General features: G+C 37.9%; 1 long non-coding RNA gene across 1 annotated transcript in view; it reads right to left on the reverse strand.

Moving 5' to 3' along the window:
* The window catches only part of LOC143694364 (uncharacterized), a 147,590-nt gene that overhangs the window by 42,667 nt on the left and 81,812 nt on the right, over positions 1 to 23,111 (reverse strand). The window contains exons 3-4 of the long non-coding RNA XR_013182808.1: positions 18,306 to 18,340; positions 12,587 to 12,648 (exon numbers count right to left, since the gene is read on the reverse strand). This is a non-coding gene — a long non-coding RNA (uncharacterized LOC143694364). The remainder of the gene's footprint in view (positions 1 to 12,586; positions 12,649 to 18,305; positions 18,341 to 23,111) is intronic.

Below are 23,111 nucleotides of genomic sequence, written 5' to 3' on the forward strand. Positions count from 1 at the left end.
ATGTCACTGCCTCACCCCAGCCAAGGACCACTTGTAATCATTTTTTGGCAGACATTAGATAGACCAAAATATGTGAAGACCTACTCTGCAGAGTGATTTTGTCTCACCTCTTTCTGGAAGATAGAATAGAAAATTGAACCTGGCAGAACTTAAACAAAAAAGGCCAAATTGTTTCATTACCTGAGGACTAGGTGAGCAAGATTTTTGTACTGCAAGTCAAAGCATAATTGGGCAGGTGAGGAGAAGGGTTTCCTAAAGATCCAAGGGCAAGCACAGTGAGCCTGAGTGAGGCACCACCAAGGAATCATTTCCACCATCTCTCCATTTCAGCACATCAACATGGATCAGTCAATGGGAACATTTGCATTTTGGGTTCCCAGATCCTGCTCCTTGCTGACCACATGAGGGCCCATGTCATGCCTGTGAGGGATGTTAGCAATGAGGGCCAGAGGAGGCCCAGAGGCAGCAGGAGCTCTGGGGAAGGCCCTGCTTCGCTGCTGCGGGGGTGCCCCAGGGGAAGGGACAGCCCCTGGGTCTCCTGCATCCCCCTTCACTCTCTTCCAGGAGCTGGGCTCCCATGATGTGCCAAGCTGGATCAAAATCTTTGGGTGGCAGTGATCAGCCACAGCGCTCTGGGTGGCATGTGCTGGGGGCACCGGGCTGAGGGAGCCAGTGTGCCCTCCATGGCCCCTGGCAGAAATGCAGGAAAGTTCTCATAGTGAGCAGGGAGTTATGCAGTTTCACACCTAAACTCTGAGCCAAAAGGGTGGAAGTGGCATTTTCAGGTTCTCACCAGCCAACCAGCTGGAAGGCCAAGGGTCACCTATGAGACAGGCTGAGGGTGAGATATTCTCCTCTGGCAGCTCCCACTATGGGCCTGGTTTGCTCCTCTCTAGGCCCTGGCTGTGCTCCAAGGTACCTTGAGGTACACAAGTCCTTGAAGCGTGAGCTCATTTGTTGTCATTTCCACTTCTGGGAAAAAAAGGTCATAAGAAGAGATCATTAAATGTGCAGTATTCATACAGCATGGCCTCTAACACAACAGGCGTGTTGCAGTGTTATCATATCCAGGAAAACAGCAGCAGGCTACATAGTTTCAAAATACCACCCAGAAACTCTTGTTTGGAAAGGACAACTCATAGCATCAAAGCCTAAATATATTTGCCAAACCATACTTTACCCTACTGCCAGGACACCAAATTTATCCCCTTAAGCAACAATCCACTAAGCAACATGGTGACTGCTTCTGCAAACTGGCCATGGGTTTGCTTCACAGAGGTCAGGAATACAAAAAAAGCCCTACACATATTAATGCTTGGTGAGAAAGGTGGGGGGCGTTCCATATGAAATCAGCCTAGGGATAATTTGTTCGTTAGTAAGCCTCAAAGAAAGAATCCAACAAAAAAAAATATAATGGATAGTTGTAAGGTCAAAGGAAATTAATGAAACTTCAAAAGGTTTAGATTAGTACTTTCAGAACAAAAATAAATGAGACATAAATGTCTAATAGAAATCTCATTGAGGAAACAAGTTACAATGCAAGGCATATACTCAAAAAAATCAAAGTGAATGCCCTGGTTTCTATCTTGCTTCTTCAGACTGTCCTCATCTGCAGTCTTTCATATGGCAGGGTATGTGGAATAACTTTCTTCAGTATCTGCAAAGAGGGAAAGGGAGGGAGTAGCTCTTCCCTAACTGTTCTCCTGAACCAGTCACAAAGCAAAGTCATCTCTTCACTTCTGAAAGCCCTGCAATAACACACTCTGCATACCAAAACACAGCTCTCCAAGCCACAGCCTGGCCCATCAAATTTCTGACATGGCATGCATCCAAGTCAGCTCTTGTCATAATTGTAATCACACTATCTACTGACACTTTGACTGTGTGCATGGCTATGTGTATGCACAGATCCTGATCTGAGAACTGTGATATGCCTGACATAGTCCTACAACCAATGTGTGCATTGTGTTTGCCAGCAGCTCTTGGTGGGAGACAGAGGGACAAGTCATGGAAGCAGTTTGCTTTTGTAATGTTGTTTTTCTTCTTTTATTTCTTCCCAGAGATGCATTCTGTACTCTGCATGCATCTTTCACTACTCGTCCTAGGACTCCTGAAAGCAAAAATTGATAATGTCAAAACTTGATAAGGGGTTTAAATAAACAAACAAAAAAAAAAACCCAACGACAAACTGTATGCAAAATAGATACTTCAAATATATCGCAGATACATGGTTTATACATACACATCAGTATGTGCATATATGTCACATATGAAAATATACATGTACACATGAAGACACGGCATTTAAAATGTGCATGCACACAGGCAAAAATCCTCCAAAACCACACCAAAATAATAGTCTTGGTCAAAGAGGGAATTGATTGGTTTTGCCTTTTAATATTTTACCATCTGAACTTAGGGGATAATAATAAGCATATGTAATTTTGGATTTTAGTCATCTAAGACCTTCTTACGAGTACTTTGACTCTTGGTATCTATTGGGGAGTGCTTTTCCATGTAAACTTCTACGAATTACATACATGCGAGCTTGCACATGGAACTAATCTCTTCTAGGTATAATTAAAAATGGTCTTACAGATCAGCAAGTCCTAAAGCAGAAGTCATTGGTTTTTTTTCCCTTTGACTTCCTTTACTCTGATAGATCTTAACTACCATGTTTAGCATCTGATAACCTGAAAGGGCATTGCTTAGCATAAGGGTGAAATCATGTTATTTGTGCTTTGATGGCTATTACTGATTCTCATATGGGAGCAAAACATTCTGTATAGAGAACTCATAAATTTATGCCCCTTTTATTTATAACCTGTTCACTTGCAGGAGATAGGGATCAGATTTATGAGGGCCAGGAAAGAGAGGGTTGTTGTTGTTACTCCTATTCCTAGCCAGAAATGAGAGTGACTGCAGATTTAATGGTTCTAACCAACCAAAGAAATTTTTTCCCATAATATTTCTATATCTGTTCTTCAGAAGAGATAGCTACAGTTTAAATGTTTTTCAGCTCATAAGCACATAGACTTTAAGGAGACATCATGCTACAACTGTGAGTCTGGAAAGTCTTACAAATGCCTAATCACAGTTTTGTGTATTCAATAACACAGAATAGTCCAAATTTAAAGTGTAGCAGTCGAAATGCTGCTATATACATATAAGTGGTTATAACTGGTCTCAGCAGTTATATGGCAAAGAAATAATAAGGTGCTGTGCTGGTTCCAAGGATGCCCACAACTGGCACAGCATCAACACTCTCTCTCTCTAACACTCTGCACCCACACTAGTAGGCAAGGTTTGGGCAAGTAGGCTGGAAGTGGATAAGCAGGACAGCTGACCCATACTGACCAAAGGGATATTCCACACTAGATTAAATCTGCTTGGATATAAAAGAAAGGAGGAAGCATGGCCATTCATTATGTACAATATTTGTCTTCCATTGTAACCACTACTTCCTCGGAAATGACTGGCTATTGCTGGTGGAAAGTACACAACAAAATATTTTGACTTTCCTCCTTGCTTGTGCATGGGCAACTTTTTCTTTTGCTTTATTAAACTGCATTTTTCTTGATCTATGAGGTTTTTCCATCTTATTTTCTCCCCTTCCCTGGCCTGTTGAGGAGGGGAGTGATAGAGTGAATTGGTAGGCAACTGGTGTCCAGCCAAGGTCAACCCAACACACATGAACATGGATAAGTTCCACCAGCATGGAATGATAGCCATCCTTAGTGCTGTGTATAACATTACTTGTTAATATGTGCCATAGGACTGACAACTTCCTGGAAACCTTAGCAATGCAGAGGTTTGAAAGAAATGGAATGACCTGTAGTTCATAAACAACGCAGGCTGAATAAGCTGCTTCTAAAGGCATCAGAAACTCTTGCTCATAGATTTATCCTTCAGTTCTAAAACTAACAGTGCTAAAAAGTGGCATGACTAAAAAGGCAGTGCAGCAATAAAAATTCCAGTTTGACTCTAGGGATAGCTTCAGAGACATTGTGGTTAGAATTTTCTCCATTATTTGCAAGTTGCCAAAGAGGAATGTTCTTTATTCTGGATTGACTTTGGGAAACCTATTAAGACTTTTAATTGCATTCAAAAATACAGTTATGTTTTGAAACCTAGTCTGCAGGAAGTTTAACCTTCATTAAGGTCTCTGAGTGTGGCAGAGGCTTACGTATTAGGAGGTACTTACCTTGTCTCTGCCCAGTAAGAGTATAAGGAATAATGTCAGTTTAGGGAAGGAATAGATGAGAGAAGGGAAGGGGGGAACACAAGTTATGAGCTGCTTTGGTCTTCATACTCAGGAAGTCCTTACCAACTTCCATTGCCTCATCTCATCTCTTCTATTAGAAGGACTTTATAAATTACAGGAATAAGTCACCCATTGCAAATAACTTCACAACAGTGGGCAACCAAATGGAACTGAAACAGGATAGGAAACTCCCTTCTCTTACTGCAGATAGTTCTGAGCTGCTTGCATTTTTTCCTCTTGGGTAAGGATGAAAGTCAAAAATCTCAATAATTTCCAGAAACTGAAAATCCAAAAAATGTGTGGGCTGAGTGCAGATGGAGCATTTCATTTCAGTAATTTCATTATATCTTATTTCCATGCTTATCTTTCTTTATTAATTTTGTATCTAAATTTGCTAATATTTTAAATATTTTATTTTTGTAAAAAATTCTGTCTTGAAGGAAACAAAACCTTTCTAATTCAAGAGGTTGAAACAAGGATATTTTTAATGTTTCTCATACAAATTAATAATTAAAAAGCAAAGGGAAATGTAGGGATCCTTTTCTTAGCCACTAGTCTGAATCATAACTCAGGTCTATAACAAACGCTGTGTATTTTGGTGTGGTTACTAACTCTTTTTCCTATCTGATTGACTGCAGCAGCATTTGGATCAGGCCTAGAAAGATGGCTCTCTTAACTAAGCCAACACCAGAAGTAGGCTTCACTCATGTACTGATAAGTCAAGGGAACATCAAGGAGAAATATTCTTTTTTTTTTTAGCCAAGAACAGTGGAGCTGATCACAAATAGAGTGTGTCCTTTGGCAATAAAAATTTTCCTCTAGTCAATTCCATGATTAAGCCAAAGCCACTGCTTTGTTCCTCCACCTGTCTCAGTGAGTCAGAAATGGTTTCCTCTTGTTTTGCCTCCAAATGAGATGCCAATGCCCTGCATGGACTGAAGAGGCACAGGTGGTACGCCCACATTTCTGAATTGCTTAGCCTTTGCAATCTTGGCAGTCTGTCTGAGCTCTGGCAAGCTTTTTTACTAAATAAGATAGCAAATAGAGGGTAAAATCCACTTTTCATGCTGCTCATAGTTTTCTTACTCTAAAAATCAGGAGTTTGAAAAATCTCATCAACATAATCTCTAATGGATTTAGAACTGTGACTAATTTAAATTCTAAGTTTTGCTCCTTAACAGAAGTACTGAAATGTTTTAGAGTTTAATTCCATGGAAGTCTAAAAGTTGGAGATGAGATATATATGCACGAGCCAAATTTTCACATTCAATTTTTGTTGTACTTCAACGCCAATGACTTCACAGGCATAGGTAGCTTTGTACTTGTGAGTTATGCTGCTGCAATGGAGACTTCTTTCATTTGCTGAATATATTTTAGTTTATCTCATAACTACATTTCACACCAAATTCTCTCTATTAGAGCACATAATTGATGGCTTTTGCCAAATGTTCTTCCAAAGCCAATATGAGCATGAACAACATGAAGAGGTGCCACCTACACAAGTGTCATGTCAGCCCAGGCAGTGTGCTTCCCACCTAATCATGGTGGGAAAGAATCTATATGACTCAGAAGCAGGAAAAGGAAAATAAGCATCAGACCTCTGGACCAAGTAGTCAGCTTGCCAGGGAGGAGAGCTGTCAGAACCAGTGAATTCTCCTCTGCCTTATTTGATGGATTGTAGATCTGTGATTTCTGTCCCTATGGCATCCATCTCTACCAGATAAACAGAGTTCTGTACCTGGTTATCATTGTTTCAGTATCAGTAACAGATTCAGACACTTGGAGGCATGGTGTTGCTAACACAGCTGTAAGAACATCAGTAAACAAACCAACCCCCAAACCCAGAGGAGTATGCGTGTGCCCACTGTGTGCGTGCATGAACTTCAGACTGACTAGTCTCATGCCATACTGATGAGCAACATATTCTGGCTGTCCTTTTCCCATGCAGGCTTAGCATAGCTGATTTGTGTACTCAGCACTGAAACCTACACTTTTCCCAGGACCCATCAGGTCAGATTGCCCATAACCTATTGCTGCTTTGATGGCTCTCATCCTGCTTTCAATTGATGTGGCAGCGCGTGAATGCATATGACCAAAAGCTTGATATAAAATTCATTTGTCTAAACACCACCTATTTATGTTTGATGGCCTGAACAATTATTAATCCTGATTGGAAATATAAGTCATTGTGTCTGCAGTATCCTGTCACAGCATCCCTGTTCGTTCCCCTGAGGCCAAATTCTCTGACAATGCACATAGTGTCCGGTTCTTTCTGCACACAGTATCGTGCCCTAGCTGAAATCCCAGGGAGGAAACCTCTTTTTCTGTATGCTCACTAGTGTGGATGATCCCCAGGAATTTTCCTGGTCTGCCAGTGTATATCCAATAAGACAAGAGATAGTCTGAACCACTGTGTGCAATAATTTTCCACGCTCTCAAAAATGTTCAAAAATGCCTTGGCACATGCACACCTCATCTATGGTGGGCACAACCTGTATCCTTCCTGCTATAGCACAAGCTCCCACACTAGTCCTGAGTCTGGGTAGAGCCCCGAAGGAACTGGAGCTTCCTGTAACCTATAAAAAGAGTGGAAAGCTCCAGAGCAGCAGCAGGCCTGCTCTCTGTGTTAAAGAAGTGATACATTCCTCCTCACTTCCTGCTTTTCACTGAAAAAGCAGTGAAGTTTTTTTTCTCTCCCTTAAAGAAGACTCTGCTCCACCACTGCCAATGGAATACCAAGTTCTAGGCTGTCAGATGACCTAATCTGCCTAGCAAACAGTCACATACAAAACCCAGAACAGCAGGCACCAAGCACCCTGTTGAATTGATGGCTGGCACCACACACCTTCACCCAATGCTATTTTGTCAGCAGTAATTCTACACAGCCACCATGGACCAGTCAGTGCACAGCACAGTGAAATACAGCAGTGGGCCTGGACCAGCTGCCACCAGTTACTGCTGTGCTAGAGCCCATCCCTGCTAGGTTCCCAGTGCTCCACGGCCCCATGGCTCCTCCCTCTCCCTGTGCTACCTATCCACAATACTGTAATGTTGTAGGGAAGCCCCATGGCAAATAACCCCCCCCAAACCCCACAGATATGTCTCTTTCCCAGGCCAGGAAATGGCTAACAAAACCAGGGGAAGCAGTTTGGACACACATAGCTCAGCTGTTGTGGAAAAGCGGGGTTTGGTTTCTGTTGACAAATATCCCAGGACTGTTGAGCATTTCTTTGATATGATATGGTGGTGCAGTTTATGGATCTGAAAGGTAAATTAAAACAGGCTGTTTCTCAATTATCTATGGATCTTACTGGGATAATTATCAGAAACACCCCACCAGAGGATTGCAGTAATGTGTAAAAGAAATACTGATTTTGATGTCTAATCTGGGAGAAGTCCATTATCTCAAATACATCATCGTAACTTCATTTTGACTTCAGTGAAGTACTGAACTTTCCATTAGATGACAACTTTTCCCTGCATATAGAAATGCTAAGGCTGGGGACAGGGAGTTGTTTTATATAGTTTTCTTTTTCTTGAGTTTGTTGGGGTTTTTTTAATGGGTTTTGTTTGGTTTTTTGTGGGTTTTTTTGGTTTTTTGTTTTGGTTTGGTTTTGTTTGTTTGTTTTTGTTTTTTGTTGGTTTTTTTTCAATGCTGAAATAATTATAAACCTACTGGAGGACTAGAAATAATACTCTAGGTCTAGCAGTTAAAATTTCTGAATCTTAATCCAAAAGAGTCTATAATCACCATTTGATCAGACTTCCTGCCTGAAAATGGGCACAGAGAAGGAGCATTGTACCTCTGGGTATATATTTCTATATTTCCTCTAACAGTGACACAGAACTGAGAACATGGGAGGTTAGTTGCATGGCAAAAAAAGAAATGTGCCATCAGTTGGTTATCTTCCCTTTCATATGCATTCTACTGCAATGGCACCTTTCCTCTGCTTCCTGTGAATCAATAAAAGGATATAATCTTCTGTAAAGAACACAGTTATGGAGAATCCAGAAAATCCTTTAGTCAAAGTGTAAGCTAAATTTCCTTAAGGTCAGAATGGAAATGCCTACAGATTTTCTGTTCTTTTTTTTCATATGTATCATACACTTATTTGCTAATTTTGCTTACATTTCCCTGGCAGAAAATTAAAACAATTAGGTAAATTCCTAAAAGACAATAATGAATCAATCAGAAACACCACAAATATCGTTTTGACTCTCACAACTTTTTCAGCTTAGTGTTAAAAAAATGTGGTAAAATATCCAGAATATTCTGTATATCCTACCCTGTGAAAATTATTATTATTAGTTTGAACTGCACACTCCATAAAATAAGACAATTTTAAGATCAATTTATAGAAAGGTTGAAGACTGCCTTTGATTTTTTGGTTTTGTGATTTCTTTGGAAGTTTTGGTGTTTGGGCTTTTTCTTTGATTTTGTTTTTCCCATTTATGAAACAAAATATTCTGCTTGGTGAACTGGTTTGATGATGGAATTGCTCCTGAAAGTTATTTGTCAGTGAAAGGAGTAATGAAAACATAATAGCTAATCCCTGAAAAGTTCAGCTGGATTAAAAACAATTTGAATGCTTTTTTGGAACAAAAAAAAAAAAAAGCTGTTTGCAGATGGTCTTCATTAGAAACACTAGAAGAGTTATTTCACAGCTCTAATAGAATGTCTAGTCACTATCCCCTAGGCCTTAATATTTTCAGTTTCAGAGATTAAAAGTCTCATTGTAGTCATCTGCTTGCATTTAAGAAATATACTCACCACACACACATATAGATATAGATATAGATATATACATATATACACATACATAATCCATTTAATGCAAAGAGATAACTATATATTTTAATATATTTGCATATATTTATATTGCAAGAAAAATAATTGAAGAGATATGATGTTGAGAAGCCTACTGCTTCAGATTAATTTTTCTTTTCAATCTGAAACTAAATCTAAGAAAGTTAGCAATTTATTTTATAGTATACTGTCAGTGTCAATTACACATTACCATTGCAAAACCAATTTCCTGCTATGGAGAAAATGGATGTACCCTGAAGAACACATCAGCCTCCAAGTCACCCTGCTGCCCTGACTTTAGCTATGGTACCACACACAGGCAGATAGATATATAGCTATCCAACCTGCGTATATTATCTGATTGGCATGTTCACTTGCTCCTTGACTGCCATAAATGACTGGCTGTGCAGGTGCCACTAGCACATGCATCTTTTTCTGAATGCCCCATTGTAGGAGTAGGTGAAAAGCTGTTTGTACTACACAGTCAGAAAGTTGGCAGAAGGACTGGGTGAAAAATGGCAAGTATGTTTCAAGAAAAAAGTAAAAAACTTAATGTTTACTCTACATTTTTTTAATCAAATACTTTTCAGGCTTTGATTTTTAAATTATTGCATTTTCTTCTTCTTACCTTTCTTCCTTTGACCCCCTTTTTTTTTTTCTACTCTTTTCATTTCCTGTCTTTTGTTTTTAATGACCAGGTAGAAGAGAATGACAATACACAGAATGAATGAGAGGGAGGAGGAAACAATACCTATGAAACTGTAACACTTTTAGTGAGTTAGTTTAATAGTGATGTCTTTGTTTACCTGTCTTGAGATAATAAATGTTCCAGTAGGTGAAGCTCAGTTTCATGGGAAATATTTGGCTAGCTCAGCTTGTTTAGCTGGTTATAGATTTTGACCCTACCCATTTTCTCTCTTAAAAATAGTACTATTGTACATTTTTAGACAACACTAAAAGAAATTACTGCCTCCTTTTGTTTCATGTGTTGGGTGTTTGCAATTTATGACCTAAATCAGCAGATACATAAGTTTCATGCATATGTATAACATTTCTGAAAAATTGGCAAGAATGATCTTTGAATTCAAAAGGAGAAGAAATAAAAATTTTGTGTTTACAATTCGTGGCCTAAGCTGTTCCTCCATCTCACAATTCATGTGTTTGCTTTCCATTTCAGCAGCTGCTGGAAGCACTCTTCAATAGTAACCAAATAAATCTATACCACCTGTCTGTCTGAATTGGAGGCCAAATCATTCTGTTATTCTATCTCAACATTTAAGAAGTAATAAAGCATCTCAACCTCAATTTTCATGCCATGAAGAAAGAAAAACAGAAGGGGAATAATAAGACCTTTGTTAGGCAATTTACAGGCATGTGACTTGGAATTACAGTAAAATCTTCATTATTGATCCAAAAATTCTTTGCAATCTGAAGCACAGTGTCTTCCTCTTCAAATTTGGTAAATGCTGATATGTTGTGGCTTGAATTTAATGCTGACCTATATTTATTTTACTACAAGCTACATTTTTTGGTCTTTTGATATTCAGCTTCTCCCCCTGTTATGTCTCATGGCAAGGTGGCTTTGAAGAAACTCACAAATTTGTGAGTATAGAAACACTTATCTGAGAAAACCATCAGGATTCTTCCAGAAGCACATGGTGTGTTTATCCCTATAGACTTGAAAATTATTCTGCTCTAAACTCTGCAGGTCTCCCACACAATGTTCATAAATAAAGCAAACTTTGAATCCCTGCCTTTAGTCCTAAGTCCCAAGGTAAGGATTGACTGGAATATACTGGAACAGATCTTTAGGTTTGGACAAAATGCTAGTCTTAGGTCATTGCCATGCCTTTCAAGCACTCAAAAAAACCCTACTCTAATATTTTATTTTGGTATTGGGCCATGCAAACCTTGCCCAAATTTTGAGTGCAGGAGCTGTCAGCAAAGAGCTGTATAGTTGTAGGCAGGAGGTGCTTCAGTGCACTTCAAATGAAACTTGTCCCCTCATTTCACTTCAAATCAGCTGATTAGGAAAAATGCATTATTGTGCCAAGATGAAAACAGATAAGCCAAACTCATAATTTTTTTTTCCAATGAGAGTTTCATACAATCCATTAAATACAGAATCCAGAGCAGTAATCAACACATTCACTGGGGTGTTAATGGAGATATGGTAAAGCAGTGTATGACAGCCAAGGGACAGAGTGCACCTCTTACTCACTCTTTCCAGCCATGAAATCAGTAACTCAGATCATTTGTCTTAGTCATCTACTATTACTTTGGGGTGAATCAGTGCACGGACGTTTAAGGACATCCCAAGCAGATTTGTTCATTTAACAGGGAAACAAAACAAAACAAAAATAACAACTGTTTTATTTGAAAGCCAGGACCAAGTGAGATTTAGTTTAGCTAAAGCAATATTTGACATTAGTTCAAGTTGGCCAGGAGTTCAGCCAGAAGTTATCATATGATTGGGTTTTGGGGTTTCTAGCTTTTTGGAAGTCTGTGTGAAATGATCTAGTAGTGGTCTGAGTCCAAATTCCAAAACATAAGTGCATCCGTTCCTTGCAAAACCCCACAATTTGCAACATTGTTAAGAGTCTCTAAATAGAAGGAAAGACATACAACCCCTAGTCTGCTCCAGTTCTGATGTGCACATTTGAAATGAGACTGGGGATGTGAAATGACATCATTACCTCTGCTATCCTGACAATCCCTCATTAAAAAAAAGTCTCTGAGCAAAAAAAGAAAATAACTACTAACTACACCAACTACTCTGTAAAGGTTTCTGTCCTTATCCTGTGAATCTCAGCAAGCCCCTCTTGGCATTGTCACACTCTTGTTAAGCCTGACTAAGAGTCAACAGGACCTACACAGTGAAGATGAAAGAATTACTATGACTTCTCTTAGAGTAATTTGAAAAACATGTACCCTAAAGTTTCTTCAAAGTTGACTTTTCATTTATTTGCCTTTTAGCAAGTGTAAAACAAAATATATTAACAAATACAGAGGTTAAGAAGAAAATAGAATGAAAAGCACTGTCGTATTTAAATTATATCAAGTTTTCCACTTTTAAGGAAAGGTTTTTTTATGTCTATCACTATAGCCTTCCCTGCAACCAGTGGAACACATTTAGTCTGCATTTAAAGTAAATATCCCATGAAACAGTTTCAATGGTAAAGGGAATAGTTCAAAGTAAAGGAAAAGCTTTCACTAATCTCTCACATACAATCCCATCTTTAACTATATTATCTGCCTATTCCTGGCAGAGTTTTTCAGAAAGTATTTTTTAGAGGACTGTAATTAAGAAGGAAATTTTCTCAGTAGTTTTGTTGTTGGCCTCCTCAGTAAACAAGTTATATTTCTAAAAGTACCTCATGACAATTCAGCACTTAAAAATACTTACAAAACAAACTCCACTAGTCTAAAAAATAATGCTAAGTGTGTGAAGACATGGGATATTTTCTTTGTGAACACTAGTAATAATCTAGCAATAAAGATTATATACCACTTACCCATTTGTTAGTTGAATTATTTCATCCCTCTTCCTCTGCCTTCTTCTACATCTCCCCTCCACCTTTCCAAATGAAAGTTTAGGCTAGAAAATTATGCTTGTCATTCAGGGTTTCAATTGAAAATGAAATTTCAAACTTCAGAATATGCTTTCAACTTCAGATAAATGTGTGGAGTGCCATTAAAATAAGCGTTGAAGATTAATGTTCTGTATCTATTTAGTTATATTTGCTCAAAGTTTGGAGTAGCTAAGGATATCTTTTATCCTGAATGAGCCTTACCAAATCACACACAACCAGATACTGAAATGAAGAAAAACTGAAAGTTATTTTTTCTACACAGTTCGTTTGCCTTTTTTCTCATTTTTGTACCGTACTGAAAACAACAGATCGGACTACAAAAGTTTTTGGTTGTATTTTATATCTGTTCTATCCCAACATGCTGTGAAGGCTATGTGGCTGCAGCCTATTTTTGATTCACATCAGTTAAAAAGGAGAACATTCAGGCCTATGTAGTCCTGCAAGGATTGCAGATATATGGTGTCCTGGCATTGACCACAACTGCTGGATAATGGCTCCCCTCAGAGGTAGTACAGGAAGCATGCGCCAGTCCAGTAGGTCTTGCTGCTTGATGTCAGGAGGAAAGAGGCTGTGCATTATGTGTGAGTTTTTGCAAACATGTATTGCAAACTCCATCCTTCAATGCAATAGGGTTTGTCAGTTTAGTTATTTTCTTTTGTGGGAAATGACTATAGCTAATGAATACAATATGTTACAATTAATGATGGAAGTATACATAAGAAATTAAAAATGAAAATGTGGTATCAAGGATTAAGATTCATTTTACAAAATATAGTGGGCTTTTAGGTTGCAGTAGAAGCATGCAAAAGAGAAGCTTACGTGACTATTTTCTAATATTTCAGCTTCACAAAATTAAAATGAAGGCAAAATAATGAATAAAATCTTTCTATTGATTTTGCAAGCTAGAGATGTGAATGTTTGTCCAAACAGATGTTTAGAGTGACTCTGTGCCAGGCTCAGTTGTGTTTTTGAGAATGCTCTTTCTCAGTAGTGTCTCTCATAGTGTCCCATTGTGTCCTTCAAAGCTCACAAGCAAATTTTCTTGCCTCAGAGCTGTTAATATAGGATAACATATCACCATGAACTCTGTCCTATACTTCTTTGAGGGATTCTATTAAGAAATATGAAGAGAAATCCTTCCAATATTATTTCCTGCCACTTTTATGAGTTACATAAAAATGTCATTAAACTGACTATTTTTAAAGTATCCTAAAATTTTTCTTAAAAATTACTCACAGTTTGACCATCAGATCATTGTGGAATGCAGTAGCCTGACTTGTTTATTAAACAGGATAATAGAATAAAAGGATCATTTAATACATTGAACATATTTTTTGAGGTCTACTCATTATTCAGATTTCTCCAATATGAGAAATTGAGAATATCAAATGAAACTAGCATGTGGCAGATTCAAAAATAGCCAGGAGTAAGTGGTTCTTCACAAATGAGGAGAAAAAACTCCAAGTCAGAATGTTCTGAGATGACCATCATCACCACAGGAAAAGTCTGGAAGCTATAACTGGTGTAAGAGCTAGGAAAACATCAGCTTACTGATCAGTAGCAGTTGAAGTAGCAAATAAAAAATATAGGAATTATTAGGTAAGGAAAAATTACAGAGAAAGAAAAGAACAGAGCTTTGTCCAGTGTAGACCCATGCTGCATCATGAATCCTATGCACAGGGAGTCCCTTGTCTCCAAAAATGGATCCAGTGCAGTGGGAGAGGGGTGGAGAGGGGCAGCAGCACCAACAGGATGTGTAGCAGCTGCATACATGGAGCCATCGAGTACCTGGGGCTCTTGTGCCTGGAAAGGACTCAGCTGGGCAAAAATATGACAAAGATTTATAAAATCATGAGTAGAAAAATAAATAAAAGTGGATGGTGACAGATTGGTCATCACTTCTCCAAATACAGGAAGTATAGACCATGAATGAAACCTAACGAGGGCAAATCTAAAGCAAGCCTGCCTGAATACATCACTAAGGTGTTGTCCTGCCACCCTATTGTGTAAAGCTTAAGTGAGATAAACAGGAGACTGGAGAAATTAGCGGCTGTTAAATGTGTGGATTTCATGTTAGCTCAGCAAAACCTTTAGTGACAAAGTGCAGGAAGCTGGCAGTACCCTATTTTACAAGTTCATTATTCTGTTGATAAAGGATAATTCCAAGTATATTTTTTATTTCTAAAGGAATTTCAGATTAAAACATAATCCTTAATAGAAAAAAAACCAAAAACCCCGCGCACAGAAAGGTATTTTATAGTCTCTTAGAGGTTATGAAATGGCATCACCTGGAACACAGAAAACCAAGATTAAGAGTAATTTCTCTTCTCTCAGTCTTTGCATTGGCAGTTCTGAAACACCTTTGCACAGACACATTTTTCTCTCATGTTGTTATAAACCTGGCCAGTAGTATTCAGCATTTGTTTTTCAAATGGATGAATAAGAAAAAGAATTACTGGAACACTCTGGTTTTCAAAGCTTTTGTCCATCCCTTTCTTCCACTGAAAGGTAAACCTGTCACTATAGTTGTGACCTAGTTCTGGCCAGGACAGGTTTTTTTTTTACAGTAGCCAGGAAAGGTATGGCCAGGACCCTGAGGTTATTCTGTACCACCCCACATCATTTTCCAGGAATAAGGAAGGGCTTGCTTCTGAGTCAGGATGTTGGGGTCTGCTGTCATTGGTATTGTTGTTACTGTTCTTTTTCTTATCTCATTGTCATTTCCAGTAAATTATTTTTATCTCAACCTGTGCTCTTTACTTTTTGTGCCTCCAGGTCTCCTCTCCAGTCTCTGGCAGGGGGAGGAGAAGAGGGAAGTGAGTGAGCTGTGAGTAGTTTCAGTGGGAACACTGAATTGGAGAATGCATTTCCTAAACCTTGATATGTTGTCAGGTTACAGTGGATGGCAAGGGGTGAGCAAATCTTATTCAGTAGGTAGGTCTGAATATAAACCAATAAATAAGGTGTGCACAGTCTTAGCTAAAAAAAGAACAAATAAAATTTCTGTTTTATCCAAAACATTCAGGAAAGGGTTTTTGTTTTTCCCCCAAATGTAAGTAATAAAATATGTAAAAATTGATTTTTGCATCTTCTGTCATCCAAACAATATACTAATTAATATACTGGCCATAGAAGTTGAAATAACCTAGCATTAATTAATGCACAACAAATTTTAAGAGCCAAACACAATACAAAAGAACAATATTTCACATTTCTTCCTACCCCCTTGTTAAATACAATTTGAAATTGAAAGATGAAACAAATGAAGAGGTTGTTCTCTTTAATAATGTATGTTATGTTAATTAAAAATAAGATCTGAGATGCTAGATGTAGGATGCTTTATGTGCTTTCCACAAAGAAAATAAAACTGTTGTTTTTGTAGGCCAGTGAATTTCTCTAGTTAAAAAAGCAAACACCCAAATCTCAATATAATCTTAGGACAGACATTTAACTGAGACTTACTGCTGGAACATATGTAACAACTGCTAAATGGTTTGGATGCTTTAAATGTCAAAATACTGAACACAGGATTATCTCAGATAATCAAGATACCTCTATGGAGTCTGAGTTCAAGAAGGTAATTCCTGAAAATCAGAATACTCTACTGTATTTCAAACAATGGGCTATTAAGCCAGAGCTCTGAAAATCACCCCTCCTTTCAAAAGCCTAGGTTTTGGGAAGTTCCCAATGTGACAATGCATCTCAGTGATAAAGTGATAAAACCTCACTCTCCAGGAGTGAAATACTGCTCACATGAGTGCATGAATTAGTGCCATATGATCTTCTGTCATTTAGAGATCTACCCAGTAAAAAGATAATTAAGACTATTATCCAACAAATATTCTGAAGCATAATTTTCTCATCACTTTCTGTCACCTCTCACTACATGACTAGTTTAGCCTCTGTTTTTGCATAATTCAGAACATAGAACCTCTATGAGAAAAAAATTCTACCTGAGCAATTTTGCTTTACATCATATAATGTTATTAATTATATTATATATTATAAATATATATTTTATAATATAAATTTATTAATTAAATATATAATATTATTATTTTATAAGATATGATATTATTATATTCCCACAGCTTAAAATGCCAGTACTTACTAGGGAGCAAGGGGAGAACCTGGAATACAAATGAAGGCCATAGTCTTTCAAAAGCATCTCTATGCTACTGACTGCTCAAAAGACATCTCCCTCACTGTGAGCATGAGGGGATGTGCAGTACTGGTCACACAATTTATGCGGCTTTGTGTAACAGTTCTGAAGCAAACCTCAGAGATATTCTGTCTCACCAGGGGACAATCTGTCTCACTGCCACCAGTATGTTACAGCTGACACTTCTTCATAACATATGGAAGCAGTGTGTGTATATATATATATACACACATATATATATTTTATATGTGAGGTGCTGTTTCTTCCCAGAAGTCAAGGGATGGAGAAATCCAGTACTGCATCTTCTGTCCACTAAATGTTCTCACATGGCTGTTGTTGAATATGGCCATTACTGGCCTGAGAAGTAATGGCTTCATGTACCAAATTGTAAAAATAGAAATTAGTCAGTTTTCCAATTCAGCTGGCAGTTTTTGTTTTTAATATTTTTATTACTGCAGACATCATCGTCCAGCCATCTGCTAAAGATGAGACAGACAATAACTGAGCAGAACTGGAATGAATTTTGCTGTATCTGCAGCTGGGCATTTCATTACTTTATTCTGATGGGGAATTGATGGGGGTAGGTATTTTGTTCTTTTTTTAGAAGCAATCAAAATGTGATGCACAGGAACAATTAAGTGTGCAAAAAGATGCTGTTTTTTACAGGAAGACTGGAAGACCCATATTGACCTTCATTTACCACTCTCCCATCACTGTTGTGACAGAAGCAGCAAGTCTGTCTCAGTTCCTCCTTCTGTCATTCCTGAGGCTCTTCTGATAACTGAATTATCAAGATTTTTGCAAAACTGAGAGAGGTGTTAGGCTAATCTGCCCCAGATGCCACAGCTCTCTTGTATCTTGCTTTAGCTCTTCATACTTTCCCTCTCCTCCACAGTTACCCTCCAAAGGAAAAACATGACCATCCTCCACTGCAGAAACTGGCAGCCAGCAGGCTCTTCCTTCATTAAATCAAAAATTACACCAGAATAGATAATTAGGATGAGTAGCTTTAGCCAGCTACAGACCATAGTGTTTATCAAAAGGGCAGAGCTCTCACACTGAGGTAAGTGTGCTTTACTATGTATTGAAAATCTGTAGGAAAACCACTGTTTTATGAAGTTTGGCAAAAGTCAAATAAAACAGTGCCTATTAGGGTTAATATTAAGTCCAATGTGGTGGATGGGGTATGCCCTGAAAGCACAGCAGTAGCTCTCTGCACACAAAAGTGTGCAGAAGTGAAACCTTGAAGTCCTATGGCAGCTTTTATATTAGATGATTCTGGGATTTGGTGGTCTTTAGCCAGAACTATTCCTACACAGTTATCCTGTTGATCTATAGCCTCTCATTACAAATACAGGTCCTTTTGTTTGTTCTTTCTATGGGTTTGTTAAATAACTGGAAAAACTCACTGGATTAAAAGATACATATAAGCGCAGTATTTATCACTTGTGTAGAATTACAAAGAAATGCAAGAATTACCTGTATCAACTTCAACAAATCTCAGCATGAAAGCACTGTAGAATAAAAGAATGGAGAAAACACAGTTAGAAGTAGGACATAAATGAGCCCTGATCCACTGCCCATTGATGTCAGTGGAAAGACTTGCACTGACTTCACCAGATGAGGCCTGTTGTGAAGGTCTGAAAAATGCTAATGATATCCTTCTGCAAGATATTTTCAGAACAAAATGGGGATGCCTTTTTTTATTTAAATCAATGGGTTTTATAATGTGTCATCACTTCACAGAATATCCACATCCATAAGAAATTGTAGCAAGGAAAAACAGACCACAGAAAATCTTTTTAATTAGCCTTCAATTAGTCAGAAACTTATCTATGTCAAGAAAGACTACAACAGAGGAAAATATGCAGTAACACATTACAGCTGTTCATTTTGGAAGACACAAATAAAATAATTTAATGTAATTGTTGTCTTCTTACATTTTTACTTCCTCCCTCATACCATATTTCTCTTTGAGAAATCTCTCAGCACAGTTAAATTGGAACGCTATACAGGAATTCTTTCTCCTTTTTATTATTTTACCATATGAGGGTTCAGGCATGTTGTCAGGTCATTTGACCTCCTTAAGTGCATTGGCAGAACTCTGATATTCATGGCAAAGAAATTTTCCTTGTTTCCTTTTCTAAAAGTTGTTTAAATTAAATGATAATTTGTATTAATTATAGAAAGTGCATCCTTAATTAACAGAGGAAAGACTTATTATTTTTTTCCCAGGCATCTCTTACATTTTAGCTGATGAATCCAATGATGAGAGATATGGAAGCTCACTGTTAAGTTGTTATTTTGTCTTATTAATAAGAAGGATGGAAAGATGGAGCAAGAGAGGATCTATACAAAAGGAAAAGATCAGACATATTTGCAATTTGAGTCCAAAATTACCTTTCTTAATAGAAGAAGCTATAAGAGCAAGCTTTAAAAGAAAGCTTTTATGGTGAAAAGTGATATATGGAATCTTGATTTAGAAATTATTCTACCTACTGTAATGACTAAAAACCCAAACCAAAATTAATGGAGATGACTGTTCCAAACTGAATTGCATACAAACAGGCCTGAGAATGTGCATTTTCTGTAGTATCTATTTGTACCAGAGGAAGGTTGTATCAAATTGGTGCCTATAAACCCAAAGAGAGGTGCCCTTTTATTACAGGAAATGTGCTTCCAGGAACAGGATGTTATTAAATGTAAATTAGTATCAATTGATTACCCAGATAATTTTTCAAGCTTATATACTTTTTCCAACACTTTTTAAAAACTTAAGTGACAAAAATCAAGAACAGAAGACATATTGCTAAAACAAAATAAAAGCATTTTTACAAGTCCTCTCAAGAGCAAACATGTATTTTGAAGTCAGTTTTAGATAAAGTATTTACCACTACTGAAGAAGTCAATGTTTTTTATTTGGCAGTAAGCTCAAGATTTCTGAGCTTAATTTTTTCTCAGAGTTATGATTTTTCCCCTTGGAAATTTTTGGTACATTTTCAAAAGTGTTAATGTTCTTTAGGTGGTTTTCAGCATCTAAAGTTCTGCATTTATGGTAGAAATCTTAGCAAATTGAAAGTGTAAAAGCATTCAATTTTCACATTCTGGAGCTCCATTGGAATAGCCTACCTCAAAGCACCAAAAGGTTAAGTGAGGATATGTGTCATAAAATGGTATCTGAAGTATCTTTTACTAAAATGTTGTTTGGATATTTACTGTTACTTAGATATTTATTTATTAAGTTCATGTCCCCTAGGTATTCCTTCCTAGTTTACATCCTATCTAGGATTTCTTTCACATAATTGATCATTTTCTTTCTAGTTAGTCAAATATGGCCTTGTCTAATGTCCTGTTTGCTCAAGCAGGAATTACACAGTGTCGTTGGAAAATATGCGCAGGAATCAACCCTGTTTTCCAAAATATTAGGCTAAAACTCTAAAGTTTTTTTGGTTGTTTTTTTTTTTTTAATTACACATAGCACCTGTTGTACTCTGCTAGAGCAGGTACTATCACTGTTCTTCCTTTGGAGGTCATTTCTATTTGAGGTGAGACTCTCAGATACAGAGGGATAGGAGTATGCAGTGAGACTTCACAGATCAAACCATCTCTGATTCCTAGGAGACAGATACATATGAGTACACTGGCAAGAAGCCCTTTGGAATTCACAAAAAAAATAGAAAACAATTTTAAAATCTAAGGAGGAAACCATAAGTTTAGTAGGGAGGTTAAATTAGATACAAGCTTGCAGTATGCGTACCAGAAGGATTGGAAGAGGAGCAAACTTCATAATGAGTAAATGTATCAGCATACAAAAGCATCTGCACAACTAATGCATCTTTAATCCTTTTCTCTGGACTAGCAATAGAGGAACCCTCCTTTCTCATTTTGACCTTATTATAGCACATTACTAGAAATATTTTGAAGATATACTTATTTTAAAAATAATGCTCAGTTCCACGTTGATTAACACCAATTACAGCAGTAGGTGGTTGTTGAAATGAAGGAAAAATGGGTCACAATTTACTACATGTGGCACTTGGATCATTTCATCTGGCTTTTCACTAAGGTTGAGAACTGGCGTGTTTCACTGGAAAAAGCTGAGGAGATCTGAGAGATAAAGCCAGAGGTTCACAACAACTACTCCCATAAGGAAATGATAGGCAACAATCCAGAAGCTCTCTAGGCTGGAATCACAAGCCCTGTCAAAGGAAGATAAGGCTTGGGAAAAGGAAGTATATTAAAAATATAAGCATTCTGAAGAATTGTTCCACTATTTCTTCTCTGGAGAGTTAATATTTCCTGATCAAACTGCCATTCCTCAATTTAGTGAAGACCAGGAAGGGACTGCATACACTTGTCTCCTCAGAAAGTCTGAACGGGAAGAGATAAATCTTTAAAAGTGACAAAGGAAATCAGAGGATGCTGTATCGTGTAAAATAATTCTAAACATTCAAGTGTCCTCCATTTCTAAACATTCAAGAGTCTCTCCCCTTTGAAGGGACCCTTCAAAGGACAAGCTGAAGACAGAGTCCTTGACACAAGTTCCCAGAATAACACATGTGCTCCCTCTAGTACGATTTAAGGTGTCTGAGTATCATTTATGGAAAACAGTTTTTCACTGAACCCAAATCTTCAATTATTTCAAATGTCCTCCTTACATTTAAATAAATAAATTAAAAAAAAAATTACAAACCCTCTTTGTTTCCATATTTATATCAGAATATCCTTGTATATCTGGAAGTCATATACTGCAAACAGCTTTGGGTCTGAGTTTCAGAAGGAAGTTGAAATAATGGAAACTACCTAGAGGTAGAAAAGTACAGTGTGTTTTCCAATGATTACAGGGGAAAAAAAATCTGTGAACTAGGACTCTTTAGTTTTAATCTTGATTTTATCAGAGGCTGGCTTAAGACATATCCACCTTAGGTGTTTCAACAGCTAAAAGATGCTTGGCCACAGCAAGACGATTCACAGTGCCAGTTAGGAACCTTTCTCCTTAGTCATTCAGCAAAGAGATTTTTTGGGGGGTATGTGTATTCCCAAAATAGTCAATAGAGACTGATAGACTACTTTTAAGAATGAGTCAGAGCATAAGCATCAGAGAGTTATTCCTGTAATTGCAGAAAACTCTGAAGGAGCCCATCTCTGACTGTGCACTACAGAAAAAGTGCCTAAGAAGTATCCCTGAGTTTCTTGGCATCAGCTCAGTCCCAGGGTAACTGATCCCCCCATGATTTATGTGAAAGCTCAGCCAGCTGAGGACATTGTCACATCAGCCACAGGATCTCTTGTTTGAGCCCCAGCCTCCTTGATCACTCTGGTGGCCTCTCTGCTGGCTGAGGCTGATTTGACCTGGGAAGAGCCAGCTGTCTCTGCACTCAGAACCACCTTGTAATCCCAGTCTGGAGCTCAGTTACATCCCCATGACTGATAGGAGCGTGCCTGACGTGGAGCATTTGGCTCAGACAGTCCTATTCAAGCCTGGTGCCCACACTGTGCAGTCTGGAATCATGGGGACATAGAGACTAAATCAGAGAAAATTCCCTATCTCAGGTTTTATGGCACTCAGTGGTTGCAGGAAAATACTGAATTTCTGCTGAAGCAAGTTTCTGACATGAATATGTTTTTATAAAACAGTTCACAAGAAAAGAAGTAAGCATTTCAAGACTAGATGGTGACTTGGTATAACTAAACTGTCCTAGGAGATGCACTGGACATGCACTGGGATGGACCTCTCTTTGGTAGTGACATTTTTACTTCCAGGTAGTCACCAGTTTTTGAAAATAAATCATTGAATAAACAGCAGGACCTAATGTAAAAGAACACTTAAATATCAAAGTAATCAGACTGCTTTTAAACTGTGATTTTAATAGTCTAGATTCCTTCTGATTCAAAACCACTTTTCCGGGCAGTGATACTTCTTCCGCTCATCCCAGCTTGCTTCCTGCAGCTCTAAATATTCCAAAATAAGGGCTTCAGCCTCCCATCTCCTCATTGTCAATCTCCCATCTTCACCTATGCACTTCCATTTCTCAACTACTGCCAAATGAGGGGGCTTGAAAAGCAGAATCGCTACAGCTGCATCCACACAGGTCAAGTATTACCCAGTTGTGCTGCTCCAAGGGCTGTGCTCCCTGAGCCATGCCATTCCATGGGCATGGAAGCTTAACAGCCTCTATTACTGCACTGCCCTGCTTTCTCTGCATCTGGGTATCAGAGAAGAATGTTTTATGTTGCCAAATTTTTCATCCTCAAAAGTTACAGTGACTTGCATATGATATATTT

This window comes from Agelaius phoeniceus, chromosome 6 (genome assembly GCF_051311805.1).
Source record: "Agelaius phoeniceus isolate bAgePho1 chromosome 6, bAgePho1.hap1, whole genome shotgun sequence".
Lineage (NCBI taxonomy): Eukaryota > Metazoa > Chordata > Aves > Passeriformes > Icteridae > Agelaius > Agelaius phoeniceus.